Source organism: Diabrotica undecimpunctata, chromosome 10 (assembly GCF_040954645.1).
Source record: "Diabrotica undecimpunctata isolate CICGRU chromosome 10, icDiaUnde3, whole genome shotgun sequence".
In the NCBI taxonomy this organism is placed as follows: domain Eukaryota; kingdom Metazoa; phylum Arthropoda; class Insecta; order Coleoptera; family Chrysomelidae; genus Diabrotica; species Diabrotica undecimpunctata.
Window position 1 is genome coordinate 12,637,243 of NC_092812.1, and position 15,493 is coordinate 12,652,735.

General features: G+C 31.9%; 1 long non-coding RNA gene across 1 annotated transcript in view; it reads left to right on the plus strand.

The window, feature by feature from the left end:
• The window catches only part of LOC140452024 (uncharacterized), a 387,923-nt gene extending 373,863 nt beyond the window's left edge, over positions 1-14,060 (plus strand). Inside the window, exon 4 of the long non-coding RNA XR_011952121.1 lies at positions 14,022-14,060. This is a non-coding gene — a long non-coding RNA (uncharacterized lncRNA). The remainder of the gene's footprint in view (positions 1-14,021) is intronic.
• The last annotated feature ends 1,433 nt before the right edge of the window (positions 14,061-15,493 follow it).

The window sequence follows — 15,493 nt, forward strand, 5'->3', positions numbered from 1 at the left end:
AACAATCTGGCTACCACACACAGCGCTCCACAAGAAATAAACTGGTACTACTCCAAACCCATACTCCAACTCAATTAATTGCAAACAAGATTTTATAGTCATAGTCATAGTCATCTTTATTGATCCTTTAAGACATTCAAAATAAATGTATAGGATACGTCACTACAGAATTTGGTATAAAAAACATTAATGTGTATAATACAACATTCACAGTGTAAAAAAATTGATAAAACATAAAATATATAAAATAACTTTTTACAAGTAAACTATGAAGCTATTGCAGTTTGTCCTCAAGATATTCATTTATAGAATAATATGCTTTTCTTAAGAGTAAATCTTTAACATTTTTTTTAAATTTAGAGATAAGTGGTATTTCTTTCACAGTTTTTGGCAAATGATTGTATAAGGTCAGTCCCATATATCTGAAGCAATTTTGAAATTTGGATGTTCTGTGTTTAGGAACTCGTAAAGATTCAGCACTTCTTGTATTGTAGTAGTGATTGTCTGAATTTACTGGAAATGTATTGATTTCCTCTTTGACATAAAGTAAACATTTATAGATATATAGGCAGTAGAAAGTTAAAATTTGATGTTTAATAAAAACTGGTTTACAAGACTGTTGATAATCCAAATTAAAAATTTTACGGATAACTTTTTTTTGGTTAATGAACACTTTGTTACTATCTACTGAGTTCCCCCACAAAATTACATTGTAGCACATGTGGCTGTAAGCAAGGCTATAATAAACGTTCATTAATGCCGAGATGGGTAGTGTGTTTTTAATTCTAGATATAGCATAAAAAGCTTTATTCAATTTCATGTTCACTGAATTCACTTGCTCTGACCATTTGAGATTACAATCAATGAATACACCCAAAAACTTTGTAGAGTGAGTGGAAGATAACATATTGTTTCTATCTTGGATGGTTAAGATATAGTCATATTTAGATGAGTTGTATGAATGAAAATAAATAATTTGTGTCTTGTCAATGTTTAATATTAGTCTGTTGGTATTACACCAGCGTATAAAGTAGTCAACAACAGTCTTCATTGTCATTTTTAATTCCTCTAGTGTATGTGCAGAGACTATTAACGAGGTATCATCAGCAAACATTGATATTATAAGTGCCCTTATGTGATCTGGTAGGTCATTAATAAAAATTAGGAATAATAATGGTCCAAGCACGGATCCCTGTGGTACTCCTTTATTTGTTGTGTATGGTTCTGAGCTTGATTCTTTCATCTTAACAACACTCTTCCTGTCACTTAAGAAATTTATTATCCATTCTAGAAATATCCCTCTAAAACCAATGTTATATAATTTATTACGAATAAATGTTATGTCTAAGCAGTCAAAAGCACGTGATAGATCAAAAAATAGTCCTGCCACGTGGTTTCTACTATCTAATTCATCATAAATACGCTCAAACAAGCTGCATGCAGCCGTGAGTAATTTATACAATATAATCTGGAGTTCCCATAAATTTCCATCTCAGTGAAACAAATCTATTGTTATACTAATACTCAAGCCAAATCAGCCAACCATCTTTCCACAATCTTACAGGCCCATGTTCCTCACATGCACTATGTGTAAGCTAATGGAAAAAAATGATCAACAAACGTCTTTTATGGTATTTCGAAAAACACAAGACTATCCCAAAGGAACAATCTGGCTACCACACACAGCGCTCCACAAGAAATAAACTGGTACTAACTCCAAACCCATACTCCAACTCAATTAATTGCAAACAAGATTTTATAGTCATAGTCATAGTCATCTTTATTGATCCTTTAAGACATTCAAAATAAATGTATAGGATACGTCACTACAGAATTTGGTATAAAAAACATTAATGTGTATAATACAACATTCACAGTGTAAAAAAAATTGATAAAACATAAAATATATAAAATAACTTTTTACAAGTAAACTATGAAGCTATTGCAGTTTGTCCTCAAGATATTCATTTATAGAATAATATGCTTTTCTTAAGAGTAAATCTTTAACATTTTTTTTAAATTTAGAGATAAGTGGTATTTCTTTCACAGTTTTTGGCAAATGATTGTATAAGGTCAGTCCCATATATCTGAAGCAATTTTGAAATTTGGATGTTCTGTGTTTAGGAACTCGTGAAGATTCAGCACTTCTTGTATTGTAGTAGTGATTGTCTGAATTTACTGGAAATGTATTGATTTCCTCTTTGACATAAAGTAAACATTTATAGATATATAGGCAGTAGAAAGTTAAAATTTGATGTTTAATAAAAACTGGTTTACAAGACTGTTGATAATCCAAATTAAAAATTTTACGGATAATTTTTTTTTGGTTAATGAACACTTTGTTACTATCTACTGAGTTCCCCCACAAAATTACATTGTAGCACATGTGGCTGTAAGCAAGGCTATAATAAACGTTCATTAATGCCGAGATGGGTAGTGTGTTTTTAATTCTAGATATAGCATAAAAAGCTTTATTCAATTTCATGTTCACTGAATTCACTTGCTCTGACCATTTGAGATTACAATCAATGAATACACCCAAAAACTTTGTAGAGTGAGTGGAAGATAACATATTGTTTCTATCTTGGATGGTTAAGATATAGTCATATTTAGATGAGTTGTATGAATGAAAATAAATAATTTGTGTCTTGTCAATGTTTAATATTAGTCTGTTGGTATTACACCAGCGTATAAAGTAGTCAACAACAGTCTTCATTGTCATTTTTAATTCCTCTAGTGTATGTGCAGAGACTATTAACGAGGTATCATCAGCAAACATTGATATTATAAGTGCCCTTATGTGATCTGGTAGGTCATTAATAAAAATTAGGAATAATAATGGTCCAAGCACGGATCCCTGTGGTACTCCTTTATTTGTTGTGTATGGTTCTGAGCTTGATTCTTTCATCTTAACAACACTCTTCCTGTCACTTAAGAAATTTATTATCCATTCTAGAAATATCCCTCTAAAACCAATGTTATATAATTTATTACGAATAAATGTTATGTCTAAGCAGTCAAAAGCACGTGATAGATCAAAAAATAGTCCTGCCACGTGGTTTCTACTATCTAATTCATCATAAATACGCTCAAACAAGCTGCATGCAGCCGTGAGTGTTGACTTTTTTGATCTAAAGCCGTGTTGGGTTGGAGTTAATAAATTGTATTCTTCTATAAAATTTAACATTCTGTTGTATACAATCTTCTCTATTACTTTTGAAATTATGCTAAGGACAGATACTGGTCTATAATTTGAAATATCATGAGGGTCATTCTTTTTGAAGATTGGAATAACTTTTGCCATTTTAAATATGGATGGAAATTGGCTGGTTGTTATTGAGAGATTAACTAAATGGGTTAAAGGAATCGATATATGATCACTTATCAGTTTTATTATTTTTACAGATATGTTATCAATACCAGTACTAGGCTTATTTTTTAGTTGGTCGATTGTATTTTTTATTTCAATTGGAGTTACGGGTAAAAAGAAAAATGTTTTGTTACACCTTTTTGAGGTAGTACAAGAAGAAGGTAAGGATGTGCCAAAATGTTTGAAGATTGTATTCTGTAATTGTAGCAAAATATGAGGCAAACGAATTAGCAATATCACAAGACTTGGTAATAATTTTATTATCATAATGTAGAATAATATCAGACCTGTTCTTTTGCCTACCAGTTTCACTGTTTACTAAATTCCAAATTGTTTTTGGTATATTGTAAGATTGATTAATTAAGTCACTATGAAAGTTTTTTTAGTATTTATTTATAGAGAATTATATTCTTTTTTTGCCTGTTTATAGGTATCTTGAGACTCAAGACTCCCTATATTTTTTGCTATCCAGTGTAGATTTTTTAGTTTTTCACTAGCGTGTCTTACCTCATTTGTTACCCATGTAGCCTTATTTGTTTTGTGTGCTTTATACCTTGTTTTTATTGGACAATATAAATTTAGATTGTAATCTAAAATGCTAACAAATGAATTTGTGGCATATTCAGCATTCAATTGTGAATAAACTTCATCAAAAACTGTAGAAGAAATCCTGCTTTAAACATCAGCATATTTCATCTCACATATGCCTGTAACTGATGGGTTTTTTTATCTTTTTTCGATACTTTATTGGCTTGCAAATTTACACTAAGTGAAAATACTTTATAGTCACTGAAGTGACCCTCGAACACATTTGATTTATAAAGATGTGGTTCGATATTTGTCAATATGTAATCCAATTTTGTAGATGATGTTTTACCTACTTTATCTACGAAAACTCTTGTAGGAGCCTCAGATGTGACTCTCAGATTATAACTTACTAAAAACTCGTTAAAAGATTGCTTATTATTAGACATGACAAGATAATCAATGTTTAGATCCCCACAAATATAAATATCATGATATGACTTACTGCATAGCTCCAATATATTATGTAATTTACACAGAAAACTCTGAACTTCTCCTGATGGCGAACGATAAACACTAATAACACAAATTTTCCTATTTGCTATAAACAGAGAAATCGCACAGCACTCACACACCATTTCTTCACTAAAGTTAGAGACATCTAATGTTTTGAATTTAATATCAGTTTTGATGTAGATGATGGATCCTCCATGGATATGGAACTTTCGACAAAAATAAGAGGCGATGTTGTATCCATTCAGGGTCATAAATTGGATGTTTTCTTCAGTATACCAATGTTCTGATAGACAAATTATATCAGGTGTTTCCTGCAATGTTAAGACTTCAAGTTTGAGTAACTTATTTGTCAAAGATTGAGCATTTAGTTGCAATATTTTTAAACAACTGTCTGGTGATGATAAAAGTAACGTTTCTCTTGGATTTACTTGACTAAAAAAGAGTCTGGTCTATCTTCTCCAGTTGACAGACCTCTATTATGATGCTCTCGATCTAAGAATCTTCTTCCTAATCTAAAGTTAAATCGTTCAATGCCAATTTTTTTCGGCCAAAAAGCAGGATTGTAAATTTCTTCCCTTAAGTCAGGTAGTACACCTATCATAAAACATTGATTATCCCTTCTTTTATGGTCAGTTGGTAACAATTTTACTTGTATATTCTCACAGTTTGTCTTAGTTATTATGAAACTCTTGATGTGGTCCTCATTTACACTATCCGGAACTTTTGAGATGAATAGCCACAATTTTTTGTCTGGTTTTTCGGATTTTCCATGGAAATCCTTATCACCAATTCCAGTTCCCATTATTTTCTTGCGTCTTGTTGTCACAATCTGATATCCTTCATCGTCGGCTTTATTCTCTGAACTCCCTGTTGAGATATGATTAAGATTTATTTTTGCGCTTTCCTCATTCTCAACAACTAAATTTGTAATGTAGTCACATGTTTGTTTGGTTTGAATTTCCATTAATGCCCTGTATGCCCTGTATATTGGAATTCCTTTCAACATGTTTGGTGTTTTTATCATTAAAATTTTTATTTGCATCAGATGCATTGTTTGTTTTGTATTTAGAATTAGTCAACTGGACACTGGCCGTCTTATCTTCATTACCTTGAGTTTTTATTAAACCCTCATCAACAGTTGAGTTGGGTTTTTGTGAGATTCTGGTTCTGGTTATTTCTGATTTCAATAAATTTAATTTTTCTAGCAAGTGTTCATTATTTGATTTTAATAGATTATTGTTATTTAATAATAAATTGTACTTATCATCTTTTTCAGCTAACAGCTTTTTTAACCACTGATTTTCTAACGCTATGGCACTAAATGATTCGATGGGTTGTCCATCACTATTTTGGCAACAAATTACACGTGAATCTCCTATCTTGAAGAATTTCACTTTGTTTTTCACAGCACATGAGATGTGATAACTATTTCCACATACTATACAAACGAGTATTTTATTAGGCTTAGTTTGACAACATTTAAATATATTCTCTTCAAAATCTACCTCTTTTACTACAGAGAGAGGTGACGGCACATTTTTACTTTCCGCCATCTTGGATACGTTCCTAGCAACTATCTTTGATATAGAAGGCGCATTTGATACCACCTCTAGAAATACAATCCTTCACAAAGTTTCTGAATGTAACCTTACTGGCAACATATACGCATTTATCAAAAACTTCCTAACACCTAAATAATTCAGGGTTCAGTCAATAACTTCCTTTCTTCTCCACACATCCAATATGATGGAGTTCCTCAAGGTTCAGTTTTAAGCACATCCTTATTCATTCTTTCGATTAGCAAGTTAAGTGAAAATATAGCTTCACCAATCAAATTCGTATTATATGCCGATGACCTAATAATGTATTGTCATGATAAATCCAACGCAACTATTAGTAAAATGCTACAATTAGGAGTAAATTACCTACAAACCAAAGAAGCTTCTCTAGGACTTGCCCTCTCCAACTTTAAATTCAAAGTTATTAAATTTAGCAGAAGAATGGGTTCTTTTAATCTTGAAATCACTATCAACAACTTGTTACAAACCAGACCAACATCTACCGGTTGTTGATAATGGGCTGATATTTGATTTAAGATTAATGTGGAAACAACACATACAGGAACTTAAAGGAGTTTGCCTAAAAAGGTTAAATATAATCAAAACACTCTCACATTATCATTGCATACCTCAAGAAACTACGTCACTGAAAGTTTACAAATCACTTATCCGCTCCGAGCTCGACTATGGATGTTTCGTATATATGTCTGGAACTAAATCAATCTTAAATTCACTAAATACAGTACACAACACGGCTATTCGTCTATGTCTTGAAGCATTCCATTCTAGTCCGGCAAAAGTCTTTACTGTGAAGCTAATGAACCTCCTTTATGGCTTAGGCGAGAAAACCTTCTTCTCTCCTGTGCTGCTGCAATTTCTTCCAATTCGTCCAATCCAGTATATCATTTAATTACATCAGCACACTAACCCTACTAACGCGCTGCTAACAAAGTCGCAGTGGCCATGATGATTTCCAATCTCCGCTAGGAGTGGCACGAGAAGAAGAAGAAGACTAACCCTACAACAACCCTCCATCTAACCTAATTATACATCCTATTCTTAGTCTTTTACAGGCGTTACTAATGATGTAAATTTGTCTGAAACCAGAACTCTACCATTCCCCAATAATTCCTATTGGACCAACATACTCCCACATCATGATATTATCCTCAGCAAATTTAACAAGGAAGATACCAGTATTAGTACATTAAGAATTCTCTTTCTAGAACTTATAAACAAAAATAAATGTAACATAGTTCTTTACACTGACGCGTCAAAAACTGAAAGTGGTGTTGGATATTCTGTAACCACTGTACAACAGCTTATCGAACTCTCTAAAATTTCTCCTTGGTGTAATATCCACACTGGTGAACTACTAGCTATCTCACATGCTTTCAAATATGCACAACAATATCCAAATATCCATATGCTCTGATTGACTTTCCTCTACACACTCCATTAATGATATATCCACCAACCATCCTATCGTTCAAGATATTCATGATACATATCAGCTTCTTATAAACCAAAATACAACTGTCACTCTAATATGGGTACCATCCCATGTCACCATTATCAAGATACAAATTTGCAACGATTTCAAAGCTAGACTGAAGAAGCTTACTCTATCCACCTGGCAGATTCACTGGAATAAAGTTACTTCAGCGCTGTATGAAATCAAACTCTCAGTGAACCTACTTACCTATCCCAGTTTATCTCGAAAAAATACGACTATCCGAATCAGACATATACTTATCAAATGTTCTTTTTATGCCAAAATATGCCAACAGCTCGATCTCAGTCTATCTTCAGAGAGGTCCTAATCAGCACAGTGCAAATCAACAAGGTTATCAAATTACTCGAGAAAAGTCAACTGCTCAACAAAATATAAATTTTATGTTACACGTTTTTATTATTTTCTCTTTATGTTAAATGTTAACTACATTATTTTGTAATTTTATGATATTACCATGTAAATAGTAACTCGTGCTAATGACCATAGATGTCACATGCATGTTAATTTAAATAAAAAAAAAATTTTAATTGGTAAAATGTTTACTGCGAATTTTGCCAAATATTTAGGACACAATAGTTTACATAATAAACTTTTACCAGTTCAAGAAAATTTAATATCAATAAGGAATCTTTAAGGGTCTCTTAAAAAAATTAAAGAAAATATCTAGAATTTTAGTATCATAAATGGGAGATTATATTATTGCTTTGTAGTCAAGATCCGAATCTACATCGACCTTCACTCATCTGTTTACCGAAAGAAAATTTTTTTTATTAAATTTCATTTATAGACCAATAGCTCTTGCATGTATTGCCTATCAAAATATATTCATAACTATTTTTAATTAAAAAAGTAATAATTAATTTTTTAGCAAGTTTCACCCATTTGTTTACCAATCAACTTTTATTAAAACTAAAAGTTTAAAACATATAAAATAAGTATATGAGGTATTACCTACGTGTTTACGTTCACGGCTACCGAGCTAGCAGGTGTAAAAAGGTAAGCAAATATAGGTGACTGCACCGATCCGTATACCAATCAAAATATATATCAAAATAAAGATTATTATTAAGAAACACTATAATATAGTACGGCCTGCAATAAACCGTTTATGAAATACGACTATCCGAACCTGCTTTAAATTTAAAAATCGGAGCAAATAAAGTTGCGCTAGAGAGAGACATCTGAGCGTCTTATTTAGTGTAGTAAAGCGGGACGGAGCATAACAACAGCGCTTTTCTGCTGGCATCAATGCCTCGTATTTTAGTGCAATGCATAAAACAGAGAAGTCAACGTTAGCAAAATCGTTGAAATCACAATTTGAAAAAAGTCAAGCAGTGTAAATTGATGTTGAAATTATTGATGATTTTATTATTTACACTTAATAGGATCCTCAATGCCTCGGACTTTCTGAAAAATTACAGTCTATACTTATTTAACTTTGTTCAACAAATGCAGTAGAGATACATATTTAGTTTTTGAATAATATTTAATACCATCAATAAAAGATTCTGAGCGCCAAAACCACCAAGAGTTTTATATTGCTTATAATATTTCTGAACCAAACAACTAGGCCAACAGATTTCTTAAAAAGTCTAAAGAATTAGAGATTGACTTGACTTGGTCAAGGCCAAGAGGCCTTGGTTTAACTCATCAATTTACTGGGAAAATGACAATTTGCTACAAATAATTAAAAACAAAAAAATATTTTTAACTCTCCTATCAAATGCAGCAAGATTGAGTCATCAAAATTGAGGAAGTCGACTACAATTGTCATCACGAAGAGACGGACACCCGGATGGTTTTCCAGGCTTCCAAAATGACACCAGAATCAAAGATATTGATCAAATCAAATTCTGTTGGCCAGTTCAACGGATAAAAAAAATATAAAAGAACTTGAATTAATTATTTGCACAGCTTTGCACAAAAATTGGGAGGTACCTATACTATGTCGAAGTCTACGAGCTTTCCATGCGTTTACCGGAATAGATTATACTGCAGATTTTTACCAGAAAGGTAATGTAGACTGTTTAAACTATTTTCAAGATATTAAGAGGTACCAAAAGATTTTTGCATAATTATTTGATGAAGCCGACGTTTTTATTAATGAAACATTGGACGCTGTTCAGTATTATACAGCTAATCTTAATGGCATCAAGATGCAAGAGTTCGCATTTTCCTGAAAACTCTGCAGAAAAAGATAATGAACAGTTCCTCAAAAAAATATCTTCTTTCGACTCAAACATTATACCACCGTGCTCGTCTTCTCTTACTCAGAAAATTTTGCAGACTCGTTACGTCAATTTTATGTAAGTATAACAAAATTAAATTATGCGAAATTGAATCCGGAACATTGCGGCTGACCAACCAGACGCCTTTGAAGATAAACAACCTTCTGGAAGTGAAGGAAATTGAAAAAAAGAAAACAAAGAGTTATTCGAGCCTGAAGATCCTGATACAACGTGAGATAATTCAGATGTAAAATAATATTTATAAATTCGACAATTTTTGAATAAATAAGAAATAAAATAAAAGAAAATTTTCATTACCTTTAAATGTTTTGAATATGTCTTTTGTGTGTTTAATTTTTATGTACCTAATTGCAAAGAAAATGTTTTTATATTTAAATATATACATATATAATATATATATATATATATATATTTATAGTGATCCTTTCCCAAGTTAATATGCTCCTTTTCTAACTTGGCTGCACCGTACTGAAGACGACCAATAGTCAGAAATACGTATATACGGTTGCCTTCCATCTTATACACATATTTTATTATATTTTTCTCTTTTGTATTGCGAGCTATGCCGATATCGTTTACCTTTATTTTACTATTAACTCGCATTATCCTTGTTCTTGTTGTTTGAAACGTTTTAAACGTTTGCATTTCTTTCTTCAGGTAGCTTAGCTTCCTCCGTGGATGTGTTGGTTGTTGCTCTGGAAACCTCAGAGTCTTCTAACATTATTGCCACAAATTGGTCGCATTGCTCCTGTAGTGATCCTTTCCCAAGTTAATATGCTCCTTTTCTCTTGGCTGCACCGCACTGAAGACGACCAATAGTCAGAAATACGTATATACGGTTGCCTTCCATCTTATACACATATTTTATTATATTTTTCTCTTTTTATTGCGAGCTATGCCGATATCTTTTACCTTTATTTTACTATTAACTCGCATTATGCTTTTTCTTATATTTATATATATATATATATATATATATATATAAATATATATACATATACATATATATATATATATATATATATATATATATATATATATATATATATATATATACATATACATATATATATATATATATATATATATATATATATATATATATATATATATATATATATATATATATATATATATAGTCTGTCTAGAAAGTATCCGGAAAAAAGAAAGCAGAATTATAATTTTACGGTATTTATTTCTATCACTTGAAATATAAAATTTCAACAAATAATTCATCTCATTTACTTAGACAACCTCCATTTAAATCTAAACACTTAACTAAACGTCCAGGTACACCCGAATCTAGATCAAGGCCATAATTTTCTGTAATGGTGTTCCAGGCCTGTAAAACTGACCGAATCAAACCTACTTTATCTCGTGGCGCTGCTCTTTCACTCCATATGTTTACAATGGACTAAGATCTGGAGATGCTGCTGGCTACGGAATTGTTACCAAGTCGTGTTCTTGCATCCAAGCTTTAGTATACGCAGAAGTATGGCATCTTGCATTATCTTGCTGAAAACGCCACCCCTCTGGATATAAAACATGAACCGTTTCAAGAAGAAAACCATTTAGGATGTCACAATAGTTCGCACTATCAACAGTACCATTAACTATACAGATAGGTGAGCACCACGCTGAGATATTGCTCCCCAAACCATTATTTTAGTGGGAAATTTGGAAATTTGAACGGTAAAATTTTCTCTTGATAGGATAGGATGATTTGCACCAAGCTGAAAACAATTTTCATCAGATATAAAGACATTATTAAAATTATCTTCTCGAAAACATTGACAAAAATCTATCCTTCGTTGCCTTTGCAGAGGAGTCATTGTAGGGATTTTTTTTTTGGATTCCTTGATATGTAGCCTTGCTTTTTCAGTGACATGCGGACAGTTTCTGGGCACACTTTTTATTCTTCGCTGGTTTCCAAATCTGTTCGCTAATTTTCGAAACCCTAGGCGCGGATTTTGTCGTTCTAAGCCACTAAAGCATTTAAACTGTTTCCGCGAATCTTACGCGGTCGACCCGAAACTGGTCTATTCTCATATCTATGCCATTTTTTATCCTCTTTATTGTCTCATACACTGCACTTTTTTCCCAGTCAGTCAATTCCACTAATTTTTTAACGTTTCGGAGACCCTTTCTATACAAATATTCCACCACTTTTCTTTTTCTACTTGCGACTTATTTCACAAATCTTTAAGTCTGTTTACAACAACAATATTTGACAGATAGTGTTGTCATGCGATTTTGTCCATAACCTACTATCGGCACAACCTACTTGATGCATTACTTTTGTCTTAAAATGTTACAAAAAGGAAATCTATTAGAATTATGAAAAATATAAAATTCCGGATACTTTCTAGACGGACTATACTATACCTAAAGCTAAGATTAATACTATACAATAATTAATATTAAACTCAACAGTCTTCCGGGTTGAATCGCGTCGATTATTATTGCGCTGAGCTTTCTACATTCTCTTTTATGTCTTTGAGAAGGCGCGGTGGTTGGTGCGAACATTTTTGACAGTAACATTTTGATTAGCGGGTGGATCGGACGATATTTTTTTAATGAGAGGTTTTCATGTCGAAAGTAACTGTATGCTGTCATCTCTTTTATTGAGACGATTTGACCTTATTTCAATTTCTATAACTTCTCGGATAATTCTTGGTTTATAGAAGCGGATAGGGGCTATGGTTCTGGAGTTTTCAAAATTAGGTTTGTGACCTGTATGAAGATGATGTTGACTGGAACTAAAATTGATTCGTACTTGCGAACAGAAATGGAATGTTCATAAATCTTATTTTCGATTCTACGATTTGTTTGGCCTATATAAGATCGCTGGCAGTCTGCACAAAGAATTTAATAAACTCCGTGTTGTTTATTTGGAATGTTGTATTTGTTTGATCAGACAAGAGATGAAAGTTTTTGTTGGGATTAAATATTGTCTTTATTCCTCTCGATTTAGGAATTTTGTCGATTTTGCCAGTGAAACCAGAGTTTCGTTTATAGGAATATTTTGTAAATAGTGATACGATACCGAAACATCTTACTAAAATGTGTGTCGATAGAATAAAAAGAATTTTTGACGAGGTTGTAGAGTTTTGAAGAAGTTTTGGGCCAGTTTTTATGTGGGCAGTTGTTGTATGCACTGACAATGGGACGCAAAGGAATATTGGATTTATGAATTTTGGGTAGTCCATATATTCGATGTGCTCTTGAACACTTTTTACAAGGAATTAGAGATTGTTGTATGTCAACAGGAAGAGAGATTTTATTAATAATGGCATTTGTTGTTTTCCCCAAGTAGGTTGTTGGATTATTAGGAATTGGTCTGTAGTCTAGAGTATTAATGAGATTTGCGAGATTATTATTTAAGAAGAAGTGTTTAGGATAACCGTGTCATTGCCGTTATCGGAGGGAAGAATGACTTGATTTGGGTTTGACTGAAGTTATTTTGGGGTTTTTTTTCGCAGATTGGCTAATATTCGTAATATACTCCGTGTTTTTCATTCGGAATGTTGTCTTTGATTGATAGGACAAGAGAATAAAGTTTTTGTAGGGGGTAAATTGCGTTACACAACTACAACTATGATACAGTTTTTTTTACACAAACATATGACACGAATCATACAAACATAGTCAGAATTTGATATTCCTTGGGTAAAAACACAACCTCAAAAATTTATGTGTAGGCCTACAAGTTCTAGGTCAAGCATGTCAACTTTGAAATGACATAACCAATAACAAAATCCTTGGTTATACACAGTTTTATTTACTTTCTACGAAAAACCTTTTTTGAAAACGATTTCCAAAGTGGAAATCGAAACGTCAAATATTATTTAAATAAAAATGTGATTTTCATTACAATCACAACCAATAATTGTGACTTAATACCATAAAAAAATTTTTAACACTATTTTTCTTGCTAGAATCATCAGAGCTCACAGAATTATCCAAATCGCTTCCGCCCATGTTCTCCATTTTAATGTGGATTGTCATTATGTTGAGCAGATAGTAGAAACAAACTTGACCTATGCAATAGTGTGATCATAGGTTTATCACGCCATCTATTAACAAAGGGCTAAAATAATTTTTTAGTAGATTGTGCATAGCACAACAATATTACTTTAACCGTACATAGCACTGCTATTTTTTGTCATGTGTGGATTGCCATTGTTCACATTAAGCCCTTCAAATAATAGTTTTACCAGTTCTCTTTGACAATTTTTTAAAAGTTTCGTGCAAAATCTCTATATTTATAGATTTATTTGTTTTAGCTATTTCTGTTACTGACAGATGAAGAAACTTCAAGCAAGAAAATAAATATATGGGTAAGCTACTTATTTTCCTTTTATGTATAACTTATATTATAATATAAACCAGGGAAGTAAAAATTTTCCTAACACACAATTTGATACAGGTATCTTACAACTGATTTTAACAAATTCGGTGATAAAAATATGTACCTAATAAACAATATATATATATATATATATATAAATATATATATATATATATATATATATATATATAATATATATATAAAATTAAACATCATTTCTTACTTATAAGCAATATACCATGTATGGAATAAATTCATTTTTAGCGTTAATATGTACTATGTGAAAAAACCTTTTTATTCCTAAATTGACAATTTACAGTATGAAAATATTATATCCCTCCAGCACCCCCTTTGAATTACAAGCATTCCCTCAAAAATTTTAAATAACAAAGGGGGTCGTATAGCACCTTGTTAGAAAGGGATTTTAGTTCTCTGTTTAGCAATATTATAATATGCAATCATAGCTGAGAAATTGATTTTTAAGATGTAAAAGTTTAATAATGCCTCTATCACAAAACTTTAGGTTGAATGAAGATAAGAATGCCACATAATATTTAGAATGTTTTTTGTAATGTACTTTACAATTAAATTTAATGTTCAAAATGACCACCATTCACTTCTTGACAATAACCGAGGCGATTTTGGAATTCTCGTACAACATTTTGTACGACCTCGGGGGTTATTTTATTAATTTCTTCCATTATCCTAACTTTAAATCAGCAATATAATGTTTGGTATATTAAAATATACTTTAGATTTTAAATAACCCGATACGAAGTAATCGAGAGAAGTCAAATCTGAAGATCTAGTCGGCCATTCGATCATTACACGTCCTTCAATGCACCTATTGGGAAAAACCTTGTTTAAATAATTTCTAACTATACGTGTAGAATGCGGTGGAGCTCCGTCTTATTGGTAGTAAATAGATCGATCTATCTCATTTGGATGATTAACATCAGGAAAAAGTCTTCGTAATGTAGGCACTAAAAAGTTAATAAAAAAATCTAAATAAACCTCACGATCAACTGTGCCCTCAAAAAAATAAGGACCAATAATTTTATTGTTAATGATACCAGCCCAAACGTTAACTTTTTTAGGATATTGCGTGTGAGTCTCATACACCCAGTAAGGATTATCTCTGCTCCAATATCTACAGTTCCGTTTGTTAACCGTTCCGTTTAAATGAAACGTCGCTTCATCGGAAAAAACTATTTTGTGTATAAACTGCAAATCTGCGTTTATTCTATCCATCATCATTTCACAGATTCCTTGCCTTCTTTTCGGATCATCTTCATTAAACTCCTGAACCAACTGAACTTTGTAAGGGTGGTATTTTTCTTTATGCAAAACTCTCAAAATAGATGATTTACTTATATCATTGACGGCGGCAAGTTCTCGAGTTGTCCT